Source organism: Gopherus flavomarginatus, chromosome 2 (genome assembly GCF_025201925.1).
Source record: "Gopherus flavomarginatus isolate rGopFla2 chromosome 2, rGopFla2.mat.asm, whole genome shotgun sequence".
Taxonomy (NCBI): domain Eukaryota; kingdom Metazoa; phylum Chordata; order Testudines; family Testudinidae; genus Gopherus; species Gopherus flavomarginatus.
In genome coordinates this window covers 63,729,999-63,753,548 of record NC_066618.1, presented here as the reverse complement: position 1 = coordinate 63,753,548, position 23,550 = coordinate 63,729,999, and the positions used below count along the sequence as shown (strand labels likewise).

The window sequence follows — 23,550 nt, the reverse complement described above, 5'->3', positions numbered from 1 at the left end:
GAATTTTGCCAGCAAAAGACAGCTTTTGGCGGCAAAACAGTTCCAAAACAGGATAATTTTGTCACTAACAAAATAAAGCCACCTTAATGAGAATTTTTTGCAGCAAAGTTTTAGTGGCAAAGTGCCAAAGTAGACACCATACTTCATTTGGATGCTGTAAATGGCCTCCAGGAGGCATCCCACAATGCCCAACCTGACCGCTCTGGTCAGCAGTTCGAACTCTGCTGCCCTGCAGCCAGCTAAACAACCTTCTGCCCCTTCCCCTTTGAAGTCCTGTGAATTTTTGAAATTCCACTTCCTGTTTACTCAGCCTGGAGACCTCACTTTGCATTTTCCCAGCTGACCATGGAGACTCTGTGCAGTAAACTGTCTCCTGCTTGGACCAATACAGAGCTGTTGGATCTGTTCAGTATTTGGGGAAAAGAGAATGTCCAGTCCCAGCTTCACTCCAGCTGCAGGAATTTCAATATCCACAGGCAGATTTCTCATGGCTTTTGTGAAAAGGAGTATGATCAGGATACAGTGCAGTGCAGAGAAAAGATCAAGTAGCAGGTGTACCAGAAAGCAAGGGAGGCAAACCATTGCTTCAGTGCTGCACCAAAGTTCTATAAGGAGTTGCCAGTTCTATAAGGGAGTTGGATACTATCCATGGCAGTGACCCCACCTCCACCACCAAGAGCCTGGTGGTTACTTAGGCGGCGCTTGAGGCAGCAGAAAGTGGACCTACCCAGAGGACAAGGTCATGGATGAGGAGGTAGAGTTAGAGGACGTGGTGGAGCCCACAGAGGGGTTGCCAGGGTTGTCAAGCCAGTCAAGAACCGTTCTCCAATCCGGAGTGGTCTAGCCGGTCCCAGCACTCACTCCGGTGAGCAAGAAGCAGGAGAGACAACACCTGGAGAGTGATGTTAAAAAAGGTTGATGGTGCTTGGTTACATGATGGGTAAAGGGATAGAAATGGACAAGGCTAGCTGTGTTTGTGTGCTGACATTGCTATATGCAGCTAAGTAGTACAGTGAAACAAGTGTTGATGCACACAGATTTCATGGGACTCCTCCAGAGAAATCTCTAGGACTTTCTTGGAGGTACTTGGCAATCCTCTGCCAGAGGTTCCTTGGCAGAGCTGCTTTGTTCCTTTCTCCACTGAAACTTTCCTGCCCCACTCTGCAATGACTTGTGCAGGGACAAAGTGCCACACAGGAAAGCAGCATAGAGACTAGGTTGGAATCTGCAAGCCTGCAGCAGATGCAGCCTTGTTTCCCTGGTTATCCTCAGGAGTGAGATATCTGCTTCAGGTGACCCCTGCCTGTGGAAAAGGGTTTACAATATTGTCCCTAGTCACCGATACTGAAACCCTTTCAAAAGCACCATTGCTATTTAGCCCAGATAGAAACTCACCTACCCCAGTGAAACTCATCATGCCTGGGGTGTTCACCGAGATGTGTGATTGCCAAGGGACAACGAGAAAGGAGAAAGTGCTTGGTATGTTACAAGGGGTGTGCTAAACTAATATTCAATGTTGTGCGTTAACAATCATGCTTCTGTGTATTGTTTCTTGTGCTTCTGCAGATGTGGCCTTCAGTGGAACCCCTGACATACATATGGAGCAAGGAGAATATGTCCCGGGAAGTCCTGCAAATCTGATGCAGAAAAAGGGGAACACAGAGAGAAGAGAAATTGAAAGGCAGGACAGAAAAGAAAATCAGAACTTCGTTAAAGGACACCACTAAGTGGATGATAAAAGTAATGCAATTCATTCAGAAACATGCTTAAGTCCCTCATAACACTGCAGTCAGAACAGATGCATGCCCATCCTCCCCTGCAGCACATTCAGAACTGTTTTCCACACCCTCACAATTCTATCTGCATATTCCCTGATGCTCTCCAGAATTTCTCCCTTTCCCATTCACTCCACCCCCTGGGCCAGCTTTCAAAATGATAGCTGGACCTACGCACAGCTCCAACGGTCTACCCTTCCCTGGTCCCTTCTTTTCCCGCCAAGCATTTGTGTGTATTGATTGTTTAATTAAAAAAAACATAAGAACGAACATCTTTATTTATGACCTACAAATTGAGATAGCAGGTGGCAGCAAGACATACACAGGCAGTTTAATCCTTTGCTTATTGAAATCCTAGATGACGAATCTCCTCAAGTGCTTCCTAGGAAAAATTGATTAATGAAGCATTGTAGTTTGCAGCATTAAAAAAAAAAAAAAATACACACATTATTGGTTCTCATTCTCCAAGTGTTGCCTCAAAACTTCTGATTTGAATTGGCCCCTGTTTGCTCCTCTAATAGCCTGGTATCAGGCTGCTCAAAATCAGCTTCTCCAGCTGGTGTGCCTCAGTCTACCCCCAAAGAAACCTTTTATCCTTAGCTTCACAGATATTATGCAACGTACAGCAGGCAGCTATGACCATTGAAATATTCTCCCAGTGAGAATAATGCCATAAATGCATTGCCAGCTTGCCTTTAATCTGTCAAACTCACGTTCCATGGTCATCCTGCACCTACTCAGCTTATTGTTGAAGTACTCCTTACTACTATCTAGGTTTCCTGCATATGGCTTCATGAACCATGGGAGTCAGGGGTACGCTGGTCTCCCAGGATCACCATGGGCATTTTAAATGTTCCCCACTGGAATCAGGTCCAGATAGTCCCTGTCCGCAGCTTTCTGTACAGGCCAGTGTTCCTGAAAATACGTGCACTATGTACCTTCCCAGACCATCCAGTGTTTATGTCAGTGAAATGCCTGTGGTGATCCACAAATGCCTGCAACACCATGGAGAAGTGCCCCTTTTTATTAATGTATTCTGTTACAAGGTGGTCCGGTGCCAAAAACTGGGGTGTGTGCACCATCTACCACCGCTCCGCAGTTAGGGAATCCCATTTCTGCAAAGCCATCCACTATTTCACATACATTGCCAAGAGTCATGGTCCTTCACAGCAGGATCTGATTAATGGCCCTGCACATTTGTGTTAACGCAGCCCCAACAGTCCACTTCCTGACTCCAAAGTGATTGGCGACCAACTGGTAGTAATCTGCAGTGCAGAAGCTGGCGACTCCAATCACCACGCACTTCACCACCAACAAGGCAGTTCCCATTTTGGTGTCCTTGCAACACAATGCTGGAGCAAGCGCTGCACATTGTTCCAGGAAGGTGGCTTTCCACATCTGAAAGTTCTGCAGCCACTGCTAGTCATCCCAGACCTGTATAACAATAATGCAATCCCACCACTCAGTACTAGTTTCCTGAGACCAAAAGTGATGGTCCACCGTGTGCAGCTGCTCTGTGCCAAAACTAATCATGTCACTATCCATGTCACCCAGCAAGTCAGAATCCTGTTCCGTTAGAAACTTTATGATTAACTGTATTGCCATCTATGATGTGTTAATGACCGAGCACTGGAGAGCAGTGCAGGATCCATGCTTTCACACAGAGATGGCAGGTGAACAGTGAACAAGAGCAGTTGAAAAACATGCAAACCGATTCTGGAAGACCATGGAATGCTGGGACAGAAAACAGTGCATCATGGGACTTTGAGCGCACACCCATGATGTGCTGTGATCCACTCTGACAACCCACAAGTCATAGCAGCATAATGTGGCAAGTATCCCTGTGGGATAGGTACCCACAGTGCAGTGCTCTGTCAATAGTACTAAGTGTGACGCACTCTACCGACAGAGGGAGCATAGTGTGAGCATGCAACAGTGTTACATAGCACTTTTTGGTTGTCAACATAACTTCTGTCTACAAAACTCTGAAGTGTAGACATAGCCTTAGAAAATACTGGTTGACAGGCAGAGTTAAAAATTGAGTGTCATCTAAAAGTTGCATGGAAACTAGATGCAATATAACTTACTGGTTTAAACGTACAACTTCTTGCAATAGTACTTCATCCCAGTTTGTAACTAGACCAGGAGTCGGCAACCTTTCAGCAGTAGTGTGCTGAGTCTTCATTTATACACTCTAATTTAAGTCTTTGCATGCTGGTAATACATTTTAACGTTTTTTAGAAGGTCTAAGTCTATAATATATAGCCAAACTACTGTTACATGTAAAGTAACTAAGGTTTTCAAAATGTTTCAGAAGCTTTATTTAAAATTAAATTAAAATGCAGATCTTATCAGATTAGTGTGATCCTTGCCCTTGCTTTTCCTTGCTGAGTTTTCCAATGTGTGGCATTTATTTGGATACTTTAAGTTGCACAGAGGCTTCTGAGTGATCACTTGTTAAACGGCTCTGAGAGGGACAGAGGACAGATTTTGTGTGTGGAAATACCTGTTCACACAGGTATGTGGATCCAAATGCTGAAAGCAATTTTCTTCAGACAGTTAAATTTCACTGGCAGGAATGTTCAGCAGGTCAGAATAGAGGCCCCATGATCTCTCTCGGTAGCTTCAAGTGCGCTCCGCAGATCCACAAACTGATGTCTACAATTCTAAGCTTTTTAACTGAATGAGTTGCATTTCAAAATCTTCAACACCCATCCACGGAAATACAGACAAATCCAAGCTGCTTTCGTTGAACTTTTCAGGTTTAATTAGAAAAGAAAGCATTGGGCCAAATCACTGGAAATCTTGAAATCTGTCAGAAAATTCTGATTCCAGTTCTTGCATGTACTTTCCAACTCATCAACATTGATGGTGCAACATGTCAATAGCTCTTTTATGAGTTGGAAGTAGCGGAAAGAAGAAGTTTGACTATCCCTGGAAAAAACCGCTGGTTTCACAACAAATGCTTTCCAGGCTTCATAAAGATTCAGAACTGTTTGCCCTGAACCCTGAAGACAGAGGTTGAGTTTGTTTAGGTGAGCGGTGATACCAGTTAGAAACATGACCTTACACAGCCATTTGTCATCATCCAGTTCAGGGTAGTTTTGTTCTTTTTCCAACAAAAAGGCCATGATTGCATCAAAACAGTTTACAAAGCACACCAAAACCTTGCCACAACTTAACCACCGAATGTTGCTGTGAAGTGGGATGTCGTTATAAGCACTGTCCATCTCTTCTAGCAGTGCTGAAATTGTCTGAGAGTCAAAGCAGATTGAGCAACAAGGAAATTCACAATTCGCACCACTGTATTCACCACATTAAGCAGCTCTGAATTAGAAATTTTAGCACACAGGTTCTCGATGGATGATGCAGTGAAATTTGACTGTCGGATGGCCAATTTGATCTTCAAGTAATGTTACAAATCTCTTCTGTTTTCTGACCATGTCAGGAGCACCATCTGTTGTCTCACAGAATATTTTTCTGAAGTCAACTCCTTGTTCTTCAAAATGGTTTACAAACCTTTCCAGTATCTCTTACCCCTTTGTTGTGCCATGCAGGGGTTTTAGGCAACAGAGTTCCTCTTGGATTTCATCAGAAGCACAATATCTTACAACAACTGCCAAATGTGGAACGTCGTTTATATCCACGCTCTCATCAACTGCAACACTAAACACGGCTGTGTCTTTCAATGCAGTTGTCTGCTTTTCCACAATGGTTTTCTGCCATTTCACTTATGCGTCTCAACTGTTCTGGCAGAAATGGGCAGTTCTTCTATCTTCTTGTATCTTTATTTGGCAAATCAATGAACAAAATCTCCAAACTGCTGAGAAAAACTTTATATATTCCCCATCTGTAAATGGCTTTCCGTTTTTTGCAATGCACTGTGCAATCTTGTAACTTCCTTCTGTAGCTTGATTTTTACTTACACGTAAGCTTTTAAAAACACTGCTTTGCTTCTCATAGGCTGCGACTGCCTTTTTGATTGATTCAGTCTTGTCTGCCTCATCAAGAAAGGTTCTCTCGGGCTTCGTTTCAAAATGTCGAACACTTGATGTGTGACAAACGCTTTCATAACAGAAAGCACAAATAGCATGGTCCTTCTTTTCAATAAATCCAAATGCGTCTGTCCAAGCAGGCTGAAATGATTGGACATCTAGCTTCGCTTTCTCAGGAGTTGCCATTTTGTCAAATGTTCTCTTCAACTCTCAGTGGGGGAAAAAAAATGGTGATAGAAGGCAGGCACAAGATCACACACAGTGTGGTCTGATATAAGCAATTTTAAGATGGGGTGCTGAGCTGCACCCCCTCTTGCCTTGTGTGCAACCCTCACTGTCCCAGGCTGGGAACAGTGGGCAACCGCAGGGAGGCTGCAGAGCAGTGATCCAAGGCCAGGAGCAGAGCCCAAGGTGGTCTGCTGGGACTCCAGGCCAGAAAGCAGGCTGAGCAAGGCTGGAGGTCCAGACTCCAGCTGGCAGGAGGTCAGCAACTGGAACCCCAGATCAGCAGCTGAGGTGAGTGGAGCTGGCATATGGCAGGGCTGAGCAGGGCCGGAGGCCTGGACCCTGTCTGGAAGGGGGCCTGTGCAAGGTGAGTGGGGCTGTGGTGGGGGGGACCCTGGCTGGCAAGGTGCCAGCAGCCAGAACGCCAGAGCAGCGACTGAGCAGTTCAGCCTGCCCCGCTCTGGGGTTTCAGCCCCTGGCTCCTGCCAGCTGGGGTCTCAGCTCCCTGCCAGCCTGAGGTCCCTTCCCTCCCCCAGGCCAGCTGCGGGCACTGAGTGGGACTGGCGGCTGGACCCCAGCTGGCAGGAGCCAGCAGCAGAAAACCCCAGAGCAGCGGCAGGCTGAGCCATCAAAAATCTGCTCGCATGCCACCTTTGGCACATGTGCCGCAAGTTGCCGATCCCTGAACTAGACTAAGCTGTATCTATCTTACAGCCCCAAATGTAGAGCTCTCACTAATTTCAAAGAACTGCAGAAGTAGCTTAAAAGAGATTAAGCATTTGTCAAAATAAAAAGCATATGCATGAACTTCAGCCCACTTACTGAAGCATATGAAGAGAGTCTGGTGTCAGTCCCATCTAGGCACCTATACACAAGTAAAGACGGTCACCACAACTGACAGTCTCAGCAAACAGGTAGAAGACTAACAGCTTTCTCCCATGAACCTGAAATACTGCATTTTTTTCTGTAAATTTTGATTTTTTTATTGCATGTCTTTATGATAAGCAAAGAACAAATGAGGGTTTAACTTTGGCTCTTAGTCTTCCCTACATGTCTAGCAAGATAAAGATTTAGGAGTTAGTTGGTTTTGCATAGTAATTATAAAACAAGAGCCTATTGTGAAACATCCTAGAAAGTTTAGACAGCTATGCATGTTTGACTGTAAGCAGCAAGGAATAGCCTTTTAATTTAAACTAAGCCTTATGTAAGCTCAAAAGCTTGTCTCCCTCACTAACAGAAGTCGGTTCAATAAAAGTTTCTCATCTACTTGGTCCAATATCCAGAAACAAAGTAGATTATGCAGTTGCAGCCTAAACTATGACCATTCATGTGCACAACACACGAAGGGTGAAGCCATCCTGCATTTGTTATGCAAGAAAGTGGGAGACCCAAGAGCTTTCATGAGTTGCTTAAAAACTCCAAGAACAGGAAGCTAGAGACTCCAAAAGGAGTTGTGCAATTTAGTCAGTAGTACAGTATTCCCTTGCACAAACGCCAATGATATTTCAACTAACTTGATCCAAAAAAGCATGCTTTTAAATCTTAAATTCCCCTTTATCCTATGTATAGAAGGCATTTTTAAAATTTTTTAGATGAACATGTCACTGAACATTTTGTAAAAGAGTTCCTGTTCTTCCCCCCCACCCAAATAGACATCTTGGTCCTTGTAAATAAGACAAAATACAATTCCAGTGCTCTTTGACCACTTTTATCAGTAAAACTGCTAACTCAGTGCATCACCACAGGGAGCCATTCGTTACAGATGATCTATTTGGTTCTAGTTAGCTGGGACAGGCAGGAGTGTTGGACTGCAGCTCCAAAGCTTAAGTCCTGGAAGTACATGCACCTGAAGTCTCTCTTGGACATGCATTAAAAATCAGTCTAAATCAAAGTGCTGAATGGACGAAAGATAGATACGTTTGGAACAAACAGCTTTTGACACTTCCCACGAGACTGGAGTTTCTATATATGTAAATACTATTTACATTTACTGTTGAGGAAGCATGAGAAATCAGTCTGTTCTAATTAAATTATTTAAGCAGCTTGTGCTGTCAGTCTTGCGCGTAGGTTATACTACAAAGGTAGGTCAAAGTAAGCCACCTTGCATCAACATAGTTGTGCATATGTCTATATTTAAATTTGTCTCCTACCAATGTAAATGCCCCGTTACAGCAACCCAGCAACACTATCTCCCCAAGCAGCATTGAGCTATGGTCAATATACTGAGATCATAGAAGCATGACTATAGACACTGCATTACTTTTGTCAACCCTAACAGGCATCCAGTAGTTGTCCCAGAATGTTCAATACTGACCACTCTGGGCACAACTGTGACTGCCACTGCCCTTGGGTAACAGAGAAGAAGCTCCCCCACTCCTTTAAAGCTTTTGAAATGCCTTTTCCTGATTGTACAGCCTTGCGAGCACACCCAGCAGCTTTCCATTGTTGTGCACAACTACTCAGCTGAGCATGCTGGCTACATAGTCCAGACGTGCTCTTGCTTGGAGTAGACAGGAGATACTGGATTTCCTGTGCGTGTGGGGAGAAGAGATTGTGCAAGCACAGCTAGAGACCAGCTATAGAAGCATCAACATCTACGAGCAGACTGAATGGGGAGGATGCAGGAAAATGGGTATGACAAGAACCAGTAGCATTGCCATGTCATAGTGAAAGAACTGCGCCAGGCACATTAGAAGGTCAACAGTTGATCCAGCGCTGCGTTGAAGACCTGTTGCTTTTAAGAAGAGTTGCATGCCATACTTGGCAGATATCCCACAACCACCCCACATCCCACCATGGATACCTCCAATGGATCCAAGACATACGCCCCTAGCTTCAAAAGTGAAGACAAGTTGGTGGAAGAGGAATAGAATGAGAAACATGCAACCAGGTTGTCCAGCTATGCTGTGAGCCAGGACCTGCTTGAGACTCCAGCACAGTCTAGTCAGCTCTGGCAGATGAAACCAATGAAGAGGAAGGTACCCTAGGTAAACGTGAAATTATTTCACATTACAAAGATGTACTGATGGTGTCCCCAGCTTAACAGGGCCCAGCTATCAACTTTTTAGTTTAGCCATACAAGAGGCAATGGTACAACCAAGACAGACAGCATTATGATCTGCTTTTCTTTCTCCTGTAGAGTTAACCAAGAAGGGCTACCTGGAGTAGTTTTGTTATATACACAAGAATGTCCCTTGAATCCACCTGAAAGATCTTGATGAAACTTTCATGGAGGTACTCTGCAAGCCTCTCCTGAAGGTTTCTAGGGATGGCAGCCTTACTTCTTCCTCTGATGCAGGACACTTTCCCACACCACTCAGTGATAACTTCAGTAGGCACCATTGCAGTATACAAGCTAGCAGCATACTGGGGCATACAGCTTCAGGATACCAACAACAGCTGTCCTCTCTGTGCCTTTGTTACCCTCAGGAGTGAGATATCAGCTAAAAATCGCCACCATCTATGGAAAATGGTTCCAGTATTCAGTACCATTGCCCTATTTGCATACTTTCATGCAACCGAGCAATTCTCTTCTCATTTCCCTCACCCCTAGGCAGACCATACTCACCAAGGTTTGTGCTGTGAGTAGTGCCGTGCATAAGCACCCCAAAGCAGAAGTTTCAACAGCATGTCTTATTTAAAACTTTACAGGAGCAAGGGAAGGAAGTCCTGAATCTTAACTTTTGATTTCTGCTGTGACTATACTGTTTTAACTGCAGCCGCAGCCTTGAGGGGTTCCCCCTTAACACCCGCAGAAGATCTGAGCCAGATACGGAGGAGAAAGACAAACGACTCAGGATGACAAGTTCAATGAGATCCCGTAAGTCAGTATTGCTTCAGATCAGGGCAAAGGGCCTCATGGGTGAACACTGCAGACAGCCTGGAGAAGGCAAGAGGACAGGAGAAAGGCTCTGGAGTTCCTGGAGGAAAAGGAGAGGGAAATGCACCAGACCACAATGGGGGTTCACCAGCAGCAAACACAAATGCTGCTGACTCTTGTGGACCTACAGAGTTAACACTCCCTGGTTCATCCTCCTTTGGAGTTCTCCATGGAGAACTCCATTACAGCACCTCCCTACATACCCCATCAACATTCCACGTGACATCAGGGACATCTCATTCTATGCAACATCCCTACCGTTACCACTCCAACCTGAAGGACATTAAGGACAACCACAGCTTCACATAGAGCAATCATGGCTTTCACAGATCAGTCTACATGCAAGTAAAATGGACATGAATGTTCTGTCCCCTTAAGTACTGTTCCACTAATGTATTAGGTTTAATGTATATATGCTTTTAAATTGCAGGATTTTTTTGGCACTGGTTTTGTTACTGAATAAAATTCTATTTGGGAAATAATTCATCTTTGTTAGTTCACAATATATGCTGCAGAGTGCCTAGCAGTTCTGAAAGCACCCACTTTACTAGCTGCTGTACGGGGTGACAATTCATAAGATCAGTGACAGTAATCATCAAATGTACAGCAAGCACTGCAAAATTAATAGATTCAGTGACAGTATTATATTCATCGATATACACCAAGAGCACCACAATTTCTAGCAGGGTCAAAACAGCAGGGTCAAGTAAAACATAGTACACAACACATTACTGTGGCTCATTATTAAAGTGTACTTCCAAAGCTCCACACTGAGCTCTTCTAATAGCCCTTATGTTTGACTGTTCAAACTCAGCGGACAGCCACTTCATCTCTGCCTTCCCCCAAGCAGCAACTCCCTCTCACCCACTTTGCTTCACAGATATTAAGCAGGACACAGCAAGGAGCTAACACCTTTGAGACTTCTCCCCCCCACTGAGATACAATTTTGTGAACAAACAATGCCAGCAACCCTTCGAATGACCAAAAGCACATTCAACTGTCATTCTGAACCTGTGGAGCTGGTAGTTGAATCTCTCCTTGGTGCTGTCGAGATGGACAGTGTATGGTTTCATGAGCCTGGGGAGCAATGGGTCGGCTGGGTCCCACAGGATCACTATTGGCATTTCAGTATTCCCAATGATAATCCACTAGTCGGGAAAGAGACTCTGGCTTGTATCTTTCCGAACAGTCCTGTGTTCTTAAAAGATGAAAGCATCATGCACCTTCCCTGACCAGCCAACACTGATGCTGGTGAAGCATCCCTGGTGATTCATCAATGCTTGCATAACCATAGAAAGAATAGCCCTATGTGTTCTGTGACAAGGTCTAGTGCCAAAATAAGGATGCAAGTGTCATCTATTGCTCCCCCACAGCTCCAAATCCACTCACTATGTCCTGCACATTGCTCAGAGTCTCAGTCTTATGTAAGAGGAGGCAATTAATGGCCCTTCACACTTCCATGGTAACAGCCCCCACAGTGATTTTACAACTCCAGAGTGATTTGCCACTGATTGGTAGCAACCCAGCATCGGAAGTTTTCACAGTGAAAACACCACTCTTTTCCATTGTCAGCAGTGCTCCCATTTTCGTGTCCCTCTGCCGGAGGATTTGGGAAAGCTTGGCATACAGATCCAGGAAAGTTCTGCAGCCACTGCTCACCATCCCACCAGTCAGTGCTCATTTCTCAGGCCCACAAGCGGCACTACACCATCTGCTCCACAAATGCCACCAACCACCTTGAATTAGTTCTCATCATATCCCATAGAAATCTGTAGTTAAGAAATCATGTTTCACACTGATCCAGTTCTTCTTGCAGCTCTGCAAATACCCAGAGGATCATGCATTCTGTGCTTGCAATGCTTTTGACAAAAGTGCTGAGCTGTGCAGGCTCCTGCTTCTGTCAGAAACGGCCAACAGGGCTTGAGGGATTTTTTTTGTTTTATTTTAAAGTGTGAACATTATGGGATAGAGACAGTTGCACACTGGGAAGCTGATCCTTTGCTCCCAGTCACTTCTGCACAACTCCTTTCTGCCCCTCCATGCATTGCCAAAACTTCCCAAAAGACAGTGTGCTGGCTGGTGGCAGGTTGCACATCGTGCACTGCACTGTGTATTAACACAAGCATTCCTAGTGAGTACACACAGCACTGACACAAGGAGCCAAGTTTACACACACACGTGATATACTAACTGTGGCAGCTTCATGCTGACGTAACTTGCAATGACCAGTTTGTCGTATAGACATGGCCTCACTCTTCACTGAAGTGATCTGTCTTAACAAGTACTCTTAAAACTAAGGTTTGCTCAGTGCAGTGGATCCCTATAGTCACATAATTAGCTGAAAAAACATAATAAAAAGTTATAAATGTCTGTTTATTGTTCATTATTCACTTCCAAATATGCACTTGAAAAGTTTTGGGTTTTATTTATTTTTTAAAAAACAGAGACTTTAAAAATCTCTAATAACTTTTCAAGCATTGGATGATCAGGTTACCAAGATTTCTAGACAGAAGACAAATGAAAGGTAGTCAGGTGCCAATGGCCCAGGAGAGAAGCAAAAAAACCAACACACATACACACCTCTACCATAGCAACTCGGTCTACACTAAGGAGTGCTTTGGAGTAAGCTACATTGCCAAAAGCAGTTTTTACCAGCATAACTGCAACTAAGGTAGGAACTTTTACCATCACAACTATATCAATCACAAATGTAGACTGGGTCTGGGAAGATTAGAGGTGTTGGATTTCTGCCAGGATGCAGTCACCATTGAAGGGCTCAGTTTTTTCTATCAGCCTCTGCTTAGGTAGGTGTGTGATTAGTTTGAAGCCTTCCATCCCCACCAACTGCTGGAAAGACATTCTCTGTTCTACCTTCAACTCCAGAATTTCATGACTGCTGGGGATATAGGGTCTCTGCTATTCTACACACCCTAGCCCAACTTCTGATTTGAGCACCTCAACCCACACACGTACACTGACTAGTCTCAATGCATTGACTCCTTTAAGCCCCCAGATAGACAACTTCATTGCTTCTGCAGCTGCTCATAGGTTTCTTAAGATGCAGAAGGGTGAAAACTCGCTTGCTACTCGGAACATTGTGGAGACTTAAAGAAGCAATGTATTGACTTCTGCTTCAGAAAGTTCTCTCCACACAGTCAGAGCTAATAAACATACATGTTTTGTGTAAGTGGAAGATCACTATAGAGTCATCATGATTTGGTAGCACTAGCTCCCCTGCTTGTCAGAGAGAGAGAGAACGAACTGCTGGATAAGTAGGCAAGTAAAATTTCCAAGTACACTTATTACATGACATTTTCTGAACCCCGCTTTATTTTGTCATTTATTTTGTAAAAATGTAGTAGGCTACCGTAAGAGATACTACACGAGATTTTTATTTTTATTTTTTACGTTACACAACCAAGGAACCATACACTACAAAGTTCATCAGGCAACTATATAGCTTCACATAGCATCCACACCAACTACAACCTCTCCCAGGACTACTTCTCAATTTAGATACCGCAACTCAACCACTAGATGGAGTACTCTAGCTAAATTTGTTTCATAAGAATGTTCTGCATCTAAAACTGGGGTGGGCAAACTTTTTGGCCCGAGGGACACATCTGGGTGGGGAAATTGCATGCAGGGCCATGAATGTAGGGCTGAGGCGGGGGGGTGGGGTGCAGCAGAGAGTGCAGGGTGTGGGAGGGAGTGTGCTGTACAGGAAGGGGTTCAGAGAAAGGAGTTGCGGCAGAGGAGGGGTGCAGGGTGTCTGAGGAGGCTCAGGGAAGGCGGTTGGGGTGCAGGATGGGTGCACAATGCAGGAGGGGTTTGGGGTGCAGGCTCTAGCCCCGTTCTGCTTACCAGGGAGCCTGCCCTGGCCCCGCACTGCTTCAGGAAGCAGCCAGCACCACATCCCTGCAGCCCCTGGAGGAGGCGGCGATGGCAGAGGGTTCCATGCACTGCCTTTGCCTGTAGGTACCTCCCACAAAGCTCCCATTGGCCACGATTCCCCGTTCCCAGCCAATGGGAGCTTCAGGGGAGGTGCCTTCAGAGCTGGGGGGCTGGAGAGCAGTGGCTGCTGGCCAGGCACCCAGCTGTGAAGGCAGCACCACCACTACCAGCAGCATAGAAGTGAGGGAGCCATGGCATGGGGTTGTCACTTTTGGGGGGAAGCAGGGCTGGCCTTATGGACGGACAACTGCCCATGGTGCCATGGTCACCCTCCCCCCTACACACACACACACACACACACACACCCTTTAACCTGAATTCTGGGGAGGAACAGAGCTGGGGCATCCTACTGTGCACCAGGCTCCAGCTGCTAGTCCTGGCAGAGTTATGGTGGTACAGGACTTCCTCTTACCTGCCCAGACCACTCTTGGGGCCAGGTCAGACCTACCTCCTGGGGCAGCACAGAAGGGTGGCAATACCATACCATGCCATCCTCACTTCTGCACTGCTGCCAGTGGTTTGCTGCCTTCAGAGCTGGGCTCCCAGTCAATAGCCGCCACTGCCCATCTCTGATAGCAGCACAGACGTAAGGGTTGCAATACTGTGACCTCCCCCACCACACAAGCCCTTTTTGGATTAGGATCCCCAGTTATAATACCATAAAATTTCATATTTAAATATCTGAAAATGTGAAATTTAAGATTAAATCCTAGGACCAGGAAATTTATCAAAATGTACTGTGAATTTTGTAGGGTCCTAAACCTGAGCGATCTGTTCTTAGTAGTCATAGTCAAGATGACTAGGACATTGCCATCAAGTCCTTAGGAAACTCCAAATGGGCTACATTGTCTAATCACTAAAGGCTACCATAAGCCCATCACACCAGATGGTCTTCTGCTCTCCATCTAGCTTTCTATAGAACAGGAAGAAAATTTTGAATTTGACTTGATTTTCAAGGCACTCAGTAAACTGGATCCCAGATACCTAAAAGGTTGCCTGAGGCTCCAGAATTAGGACCATGAAACAGAATTCCATTCCTCAAGCACCATGAATCCACTTTAATGTTAAAACTCATCTGCGGACCAAGCACAAAGTTCTAAGGCTGTGGAATAAACTCACAGCAGCTAACAATCACCTTAAATATCATGAACTTTCCCCTTGAAAATTAAAAAAAAAAAAAAAAAATCACTGTGTGCTTCTCTATTTATGGTCTGCTGTGCGATATACTGAAAGCAATAGCAGTTTTCCCCTTAGAGAACGGCTCACATGACAAAGTCTAGTCACATCCTCTGGGCCTGGTCTACACATAAAAAGTCAAGTCAACATAGCTATGGCACTCAAGGGTGTGAAAAATTCACACTCCAGACCACTGTATCTATGCTGACCTAACCCCCATGTAGATGCAGTTAGGTTGATGGAAAAATTCTTCTGTGGATCTAGCTACTGCCCCTCAGAGAAACTGATCACCTATAGAGATGGAAAAACTCCTTCCAGCATTGTAGAAAGTGTCTACACTACAGTGTTACAAAAGTACAGGAGTGGAGTGACTTTCTGGAAGTGCTCAAATACTACAGTGATGAGGGAAGTTTAAAAGTCTTGTCAAAAATGAATTGAGCAGAGTGAGTATTTTTCATCTTATTCTGCTGTAACTTAGCAAAGCTATAAGCAGCAAGAAGCCACAAAAACTACCTATCTGCACACTTAGGAAGACCACACTACGGTTGTTTTTGCAGCCAGAAGGACTAGAAACGTAAGTAGTAGTAGCCTCCCTCAATCCTCTCCACTAATGAGTGAGCAAGATCTTTCAAGCATTGATAACCACAATAGTTCCTCCTGCATTTCAATGACCATGGCAAAAATACAAAGACTGCTAGTATGAAATATTATGAACAAGAGATTTAAGTCATTTCTGTGTAACACTGTACCTAGCTATAAGTAACAGCCAATGTTAGTGTAACCTACAGTTGCTAGGAAGTATCTCTAGTTTTTCTATTTGATCATTCTGTGCATTTGACTCCAGCTTCTTCATAGTCAGTTTAATTGTTTCTGCTATGTAAGTACTCAGGTTTTCTTGTTGAAAAGATCTTTGTAAACATTAACAGAAAATCAGGAAAACCTTTACTCAAATTATAAATCATTTGAATTAAGAGGCCATTTAAAGGTCGATTTACCAGTAACTATATTTCTAAAAATTAGTCTCAAACAATTTAAGTCAGTGTCTCCTTAAGACAAGTTAAAAGTTTGTCTAGGAGGCTCTTCCTATGCATGAATCCTCCTGGTGTGACAAATACTTGCAGACCTTTGTTTACACTGGAATGGTGCCAATTGCATTCAATTTTTTCTGGAGATCAGCAATAAGGCAGTTAAAACTACTAATTTTTCCATTCCCCACCCCTCCTATTTTTGTTTTCCCAATGGACAGCAGATGCTATACAAGAGTTCCATCCCTCTGATAATTGTATAGAATTTAGTCTTAACTCCCCTCCCTTACTAGATAGCTTTTTTTAATGGCAAAACTCTCATTCTACTCAATACATTTTCCTGCACCTTACACTTCAATTCTCAGGTTGCACTTCAGATTCTCTGCTAAGCACATTTGACCATGAGGTGGCAATATAGCCATAAAAGGACAAATTATAAACCAATGAATTGACTGCAATCACTCTTCTTGGGCAGCACACCAGCATACTCATGCTATCTTGATGAAGAGGTAGAATGCAAGGAAATATGTTTTTTTTAATCACAGTGATTTTTCTCAATCAAGCACACATCAATAAAAGTGTGTCTTCATCTGTTTCATGATCAGCAGCATTCTACAAATACTTTGGCAAAAGGCTAAGAGTCAAAAAGCAAAGGTTTGAACTGGTTTGAAGTCAACGGCTTGTCTCCAGCTACTGGATAAGTGAATTTAGCAGAAAAAGCTAAAGCAAGATTTGATCCTTCCAGATTCTGTAACTAAGCAAAAACAGAAACTGACAGGTCAGGGCAAGATGCAAAAGACTGAAAAGTCAAAGCTAAACTAAGCCCCACAAACTTATGGAAAATAGACAATAATCAGCCAGCAAGGATATAGGACTCTTCTGCTGTTCAAAAAGACTGTAAAATTAAGAAGTGAGAGTCAGAAGAGTAAAAAGTCACAACACCTAAAGCTCTTACTTTAACAAGACATATCTTGGTAGTTTTATACATCGTGTTCACTTATTCCAATTATTTTTTTTCTTCTGATGTCACTTTGAACAGAATTTAAGGAGACAGACATTAAAAATCAGCAGTAATTCTAAAAATGTTTATATTTCATATTAGCAGTACCCTTCACATTTTAGTCATGTCCTTTAATCAGCAAGACCTTGAAAGTAATTAAACATGGACTAAACAAAAGGGAGGGCTTTCTGAATTCCTTCCATCTTCAATTATAGGAACAAATTCTATTTTCACCAAACCCATTTGGGATTATTTCATATGGCCTGTGAAAGTACTTTACAAGTACTTATGCTATAAAAGCAGTATATCTTTTTAAAAAAAGAGTTGTTAGTCTTATTCTTGGCCCCCTTGTTTCTCACCTATCCTCCACCCCCCCACACACACACCCTCTCATATATCCTTCCTTCTGCTGTCATCAGCTTCACCCACCATCTCTCTAACAACAACTAAGACTGTCTTTGGCAACAAAAGGAGAGGTTTGTTACCTCAGGACAGCTAATGCTCATCAACTATCCGGCTGTAAAAACATAGTGGGAACAAGGAACTGTAGTTTTAAATGTATTGTGATTAGGTGAAGTCAACCATGGGCATAATGTTGACCTCACCTAACTTACAATGGGTTAACACTACAAATGCCTTGTCTCCATTTAGGATTTTACAGCAAGACAAAACTCATTATGCATCATTGCTGTCTTGTCTGCTCCATCCACACTTGTATGTCAGCCCAGCTCCCTGAAACCACTACCACTAACCCCCTCACTATTCCTGTACCAGCTGACACTACCATCAGCCTCCTTGTCACACAGAATCTTAATCATGTGGTCATTTCACTCTAACCTCCTCCTACCCCCACTGCTGTATAGTCTGTATTCAAATTCTGCTGCTTCTCCCCCTCCCACCAACATTTCTAGAAACCCATCTTTTTTGTTCTACCCATAGAACTAAGACTCATCCAAAGACACCCTCAACACATTCTACCTTCTCAACCCCAATACCCATCATCACCTCCCTTTTTCCAATTCACAGAAGACAGCTGCTAAGGTCACCTTACTAGCTCATCTAACCAGGCCTTCCTTCCTCATTTTGGGTATGTCTTCACAACAACCAGAAGGTGCAATTCCCAGGAAGGGTAGATATACATGTGCTAGTTCTGCTTGAGCTAGCATCTAACTCAACAGTATGGCCATGGCACCACTGAGTAGTTGTCCAAATACCTATCTAGGGAGCCAGACAGAATCACACTTGGGCAGTGTCATAAACAGATAGCTAAGGGTTAATGTCTCTTTCACCTGAAGCACCTGACCAGAGGACCAATCAGGAAACCGGATTTTTTCAACTTTGGGTGAAGGGAATTGTGTGTCTGAGTCTTTTGTCTGCCTGCCTGCTTTCTCTGAGCTTTGGAGAAGCAGTTTCTACTTTCTAGTCTTCTGTTTCTAAGTGTAAGGACAAAGAGATCAGATAGTAAGTTATATGGTTTCTTTTCTTTGGTATTTGCATGAATATAAGTGCTGGAGTGCTTTGATTTGTATTCTTTTTGAATAAGGCTGTTTATTCAATATTCTTTTAAGCAATTGACCCTGTGTTGTATCATCTAATACAGAGAGAACATTTGTATGTATTTTTCTTTCTTTTTATATAAAGCTTTCTTTTAAGACCTGTTGAAGTTTTTCTTTACTTCAGGGAAATTGAGTCTGTACTCACCAGGGAATTGGTGGGAGGAAGAAATCAAGGGGAGATCTGTGTGTTGGATTGCTAGCCTGATTTTGCATTCCCTCTGGGGGAATAGGAAAGTACTTTTTGTTTCCAGGATTGGGAACAGAGAGGGAGATTCACTCTGTTTGGATTCACAGAGCTTGTGTCTGTGTATCTCTCCAGGAGCACCTGGAGGGGGGAAGGGAAAAAGGATTATTTCCCTTTGTTGTGAGACTCAAGGGATTTGGGTCTTGGGGTCCCCAGGGAAGGTTTTTCAGGGGGACCAGAGTGCCCCAAAACACTCTAATTTTTTGGGTGGTGGCAGCAAGTACCAGGTCCAAGCTGGTAACTAAGCTTGGAGGTTTTCGTGCTAACCCCCATATTTTGGACGCTAAGGTCCAAATCTGGGACTAAGGTTATGATAGGCAGCTAATCTGATCTGACACCCATCCCACCATGGCCACACTGCTATTTTAAATGTGCTAGCTCCAGTGCAGCTAGTACAAGTGTGTCTACCCATGCTGGGAAGTACACCTCAGCAGTTGTGCATACATATCCTTTGAATCCCTTCACTGGCTTTCCTTCGCCACCAGAAATTCAAACTTTCCACCTTCAAGGTTATGCAACTATACTATTCACTATACCAGGGGTCGGCAACCTTTCAGAAGTGGTGTGCCGAGTCTTCATTTATTCATTCTAATTTAAGGTTTCACGTGCCAGTAATACATGTTAACGTTTTTAGAAGGTCTCTTTCTTTAAGTCTATAATATATAACTAAACTATTGTTGTATGTAAAGTAAATAAGGTTTAAAAAAAGGTTTAAGAAGCTTCATTTAAAAATAAATTAAAATGCAGAGCCCCCCCGGACCAATGGCCAGGACCCAGATAGTGTGAGCGTCGCTGAAAATCAGGTCGCATGCCGCCTTCAGCACCCGTGCCATAGGTTGCCTACCCCTATACGTACAACTTTATTCTTATATATAAAAAAAACTCTTCAACTCTTGATGCCTCATTTGACAATCTCTTCCAGAGCCTCCCCTATGCATAGAATGACCTTCCTGAACCAGTTGCTTGGCCACTGCCTTTTACTTGTTCAAATCCCTTCCTTAGAAACTATGTATTTTAAGTAAAAAATAAAGAAACTGCCACAATATAGAACAAGTCAGAAGTGGAACACACTAGTGCCAATCACCTCAACCATTTGCTTGCATCTTGCATTCCTCTCCCATTTAGTCCATAGGATGCAAGCCCTTTGGGGCATAGATTGTTTCTTTCTATATATATAGGTACAGCACCATGCACATTCCAACTACTATTGCAACAACTAAGTGTTATGGTTATATAGGTACTACTGACACTCAACTATTAAAGAAACTCACTTCTCTGCCTGTAGGATTAGGGACTTGTATTTAGATCTTTATTTATTTTAAATGAGCAAGCCTGTACAGAGAGGCAATGGGATCCAGGGAACTGGACAGGTCAGACCTTGGTTCTATAACCAGCTCCACCACTTTCTTGCTGTATGACCTTGGCCAAATCATCTCTCTGCATCCCTGTATACCTTCCCACTCTACAGCTACCCTATTTATGTTGCCAGCTTTGGGCGAGGAACGGCGTTACTCTGAATTTGTACAGAGGCTAGCAGAATGGGGACATAATCTCAGTTGAATCTTGATTGTCCCATGCCACTAACAGAGCTGGAAGATGCTTATAAATGGTATTTAAACTTTGCAGGTTCAGATGCTTATATGGGCAAGTTGCACTCTGGATCATTATTGGGGGGGGTGTATTATAATTAGTCCTGGCATTCAATAATAAATGATGCTGTCTAGATTTCTGCACATTTCAAACTCACCCAAGTTTTCTGTTCCAAACCACTAGATATAGAGTTAGCCCAAGGGCAATTTTTTAAATCCAAAACTTACTTGGAAAAAAGTCATCTTTAAAAGTTCATCCTTTCCACATCCGCACCAACAGTTCGATATTTGCACACTTTGGTAATTTACATCTTTTACTGAAAAGGTTCCAGTGATTAGTCCATTATTTAAATTAATTGCTTCTGTTTTTGGCAAAAAAAAATTGTAATTTTCTTTAGAAAATGATCTACTGCACATATTCTGCAACCGTCTTTAAATCATTTCAGAAATTTTTGGTACACACAGTTCATCCACAAATATAGCAACAGAACAAATACAGCTCTGAAGGAGCTGTAATGGTCTAACTAGCAATAACCTTTATGTTACGTTTTTCTTGACGAGATAAACCGAAACAGCAGTGATCTGTAGGATCTGCAGCCTATGGAAGCACACTGAATTCAAAGGAGTTGAAGGCTCAATACATTCAAGAAGATGTTGGAGGAACGTTATTTGAAAATAAAATGTTACAAAAGTTGGAGAGTCTCCTCTACAACAGAGCCACAGAAATCCAAAGCCAATACTGACACTTCAGCCTTATTCATGACATTGTGCCCTGACACTGCAGACATCTCTGAGCAATGCGTGATCTCAGATAATCTATGTTTATGTGGTGCAATACCCAGGCTCAAGCAGATAGGAAGGCAGAGAGACAGCCTCTGTACTCAACATTCTTGTAATTTTGTCAGTTTGGTCTTCTCTTAAAAGCCTTTTAAGATTATGAAAGAGCAGTTAGTAAACTAGCTACCAATTAATCAACATTTTATTTAAAATGTAAAGTTTCTTTATGGCATTTCTAAACAGTATCTGGCGACAAATGTTGGCTAATTAAGAACATTTAGGAGTGTTAAAAGCCAACCACCATAGCAGGAATAAAAGGAAACATTATGACACTACTGACAACCAACCAGTTTAACAGACACTGTGTGTTCATAAGTAACACACCAAGATTTGTTCAAAGCCTCCTCTAGATGTTTATTTATAGCCACCCAGCCTCCCCTCAATTTCCCTTGGCCCCTCCTCCTCCCAGAGCCAAGTCAAGGGAAGTTTAATGCATGTAATCCTGGGCCCTGAGCTGCAGAGCTCATAGGAAATTCTGCAGTTCCAAACCAATGATCCCATGTTCAGCAACTGGAGATAGAGAAGAGATGAGTGGTCTGACCCAAGTGGGAGCAATACATAAAGGGTCACCCTTATCGCTACTCCATTAAGCAAACTTTTTTTCCCCTCAATTAGTGTCACTGCAACACTAGTCCATACACATACACCAGGGTCCGAGTGCAAGATGTTTGCCCCCTTCCCCAGTGATCAATCAACTACCTTAAGAAAGAGAAACATTCAGTTCAGAGCTGATCCTGCACAACAGCAATGTCATTCATGTAGCTTCTTCGTGTTTTAATTTTACCTTACTACTGTATTTGATGAGGTTTTTTTTATGAACTGGAGGCTAGGTATTTTCTCTAAAGACACTGTCCAAAAATAAGTGATTGAAAAGGAGACTCCAGAACCCAACAAGAAAGTGCATGTGTGCCTATATAAAGCATAATACCAGACAGCTGGTTTCTTCTCTCTCACCAGCAACATCATCAAGAGCATTAATGCTTTGGTGAAGCTGGATATTTCCTCCTGCATTTAGCACACACACTGCAGCCCTAACTCTGCCATGTATCTCCCTACATCCCCCCCACCCGTGTACTTCCATCAGCCTGTACTACCAGTACAAAACCTAGTAAGGTGACAGCCCTGTGGCAATTACAACCCACTCTCCTCCCCGATCAAAACCAGCTCTCTTTCCTCCATCTCAATGCGGACTGCAGCGAGGGGAAGGGAGATAAATTCACTGGGGAAGAAGGAACGCCGGGCAGGGATCGGGGATAATCCCGCAGGAAGGGAGGGGAGATAATCCCTGGGAGGGGCAACACGGGATCAGAAAGGGGGAGAAGGGAGAATAATCCTCCTGGGGAGGGAGGATGGACGGGAACAGATAATCTCCAGGAGACCAGAGAATGGGGGCTGGGGAGGGAGAGATAATCCGGAGCGGCCAGAGAATCGCTGGGGACACAGCAGCGGCGAATGATCAGTCCCCACCTCTGGGGCAAAAGCAAACCCGCTCGCCCTCCCAGCGCTGCCACGTTCCCCCGCAGGTATGTGGCTCGCTCGGGGCGGGCCTGCGTGCGAGCGGCTCACACACGGGGTGGCTCGACCCCCAGAGGCAAAGGAGCCGCCTCGCAACGCCGCGGCCAGCTGGCCCCACGCGGCACAGCCTCCCGCCGCAGCGCAGAGGAGCGGGGCGGAGGGGTCTCCGCAGAGAAACCAGAATAGCAACAGGACCCCCTCCCCCCACCGTCTGGAGAGCAGCCCCGTCCAACATCCCGCATCGACCCAGCCGCATGGGGGGGGGGGCACTCACCGGCTGGCCCCGGCTCCTCCTCGGCGGGCACAGCTCTGCCCCATCTACAGACTCAGGTTCGGCTAGTCGGCTGAGGGGGGAGTGCCCAGAAAGCCGAGGCAGCTCCTGCCGCTGCCCGCTCGTGCTCCAGCACAGACTCCCCGTCCTCCCTCACAGCGCGCGCGGCCGCAGCCACTATGGCGCGTGAGCGCTACCAGGGGCAGCGGTTGCGCTTCTGCCGAGCGCCCAACAGCTGCTCTAGCCAAAGAGCGCGAGCGCGCCCCCTCCTTTCCTCAGGCCCCGCCCCTTTAACTCTTCGGAGCCCGCGTGGCTCGGCCACCGTTTGGGAGCGTGCGCGCGCGGGTTTCCTGCTCCTGTCAGTGTGCCCGAGTCGGCTGAAGGGCCCGCTCGCTTCGCTGTGGGGAGCCGGGATCTGGTTGAGGGAGCGTCCCACGGCCATACACTGGGGCTGCAGGCCTTGGCCCCTTAAGGGAAGGACAAATGGTGCGTTATGCCCATTGGCTGC

At 44.5% G+C, this 23,550-nt stretch overlaps 1 protein-coding gene across 4 annotated transcripts in view; it reads right to left on the bottom strand.

Moving 5' to 3' along the window:
* Positions 1–23,248, bottom strand: part of PALS2 (protein associated with LIN7 2, MAGUK p55 family member) — a 145,981-nt gene extending 122,733 nt beyond the window's left edge. For all 4 annotated transcript variants that reach the window (XM_050938639.1, XM_050938638.1, XM_050938643.1 and 1 more), the window contains exon 1: positions 23,046–23,248. The gene's annotated coding sequence lies outside the window, so the exon portion shown is untranslated. The remainder of the gene's footprint in view (positions 1–23,045) is intronic.
* Positions 23,249–23,550: the final 302 nt, after the last annotated feature.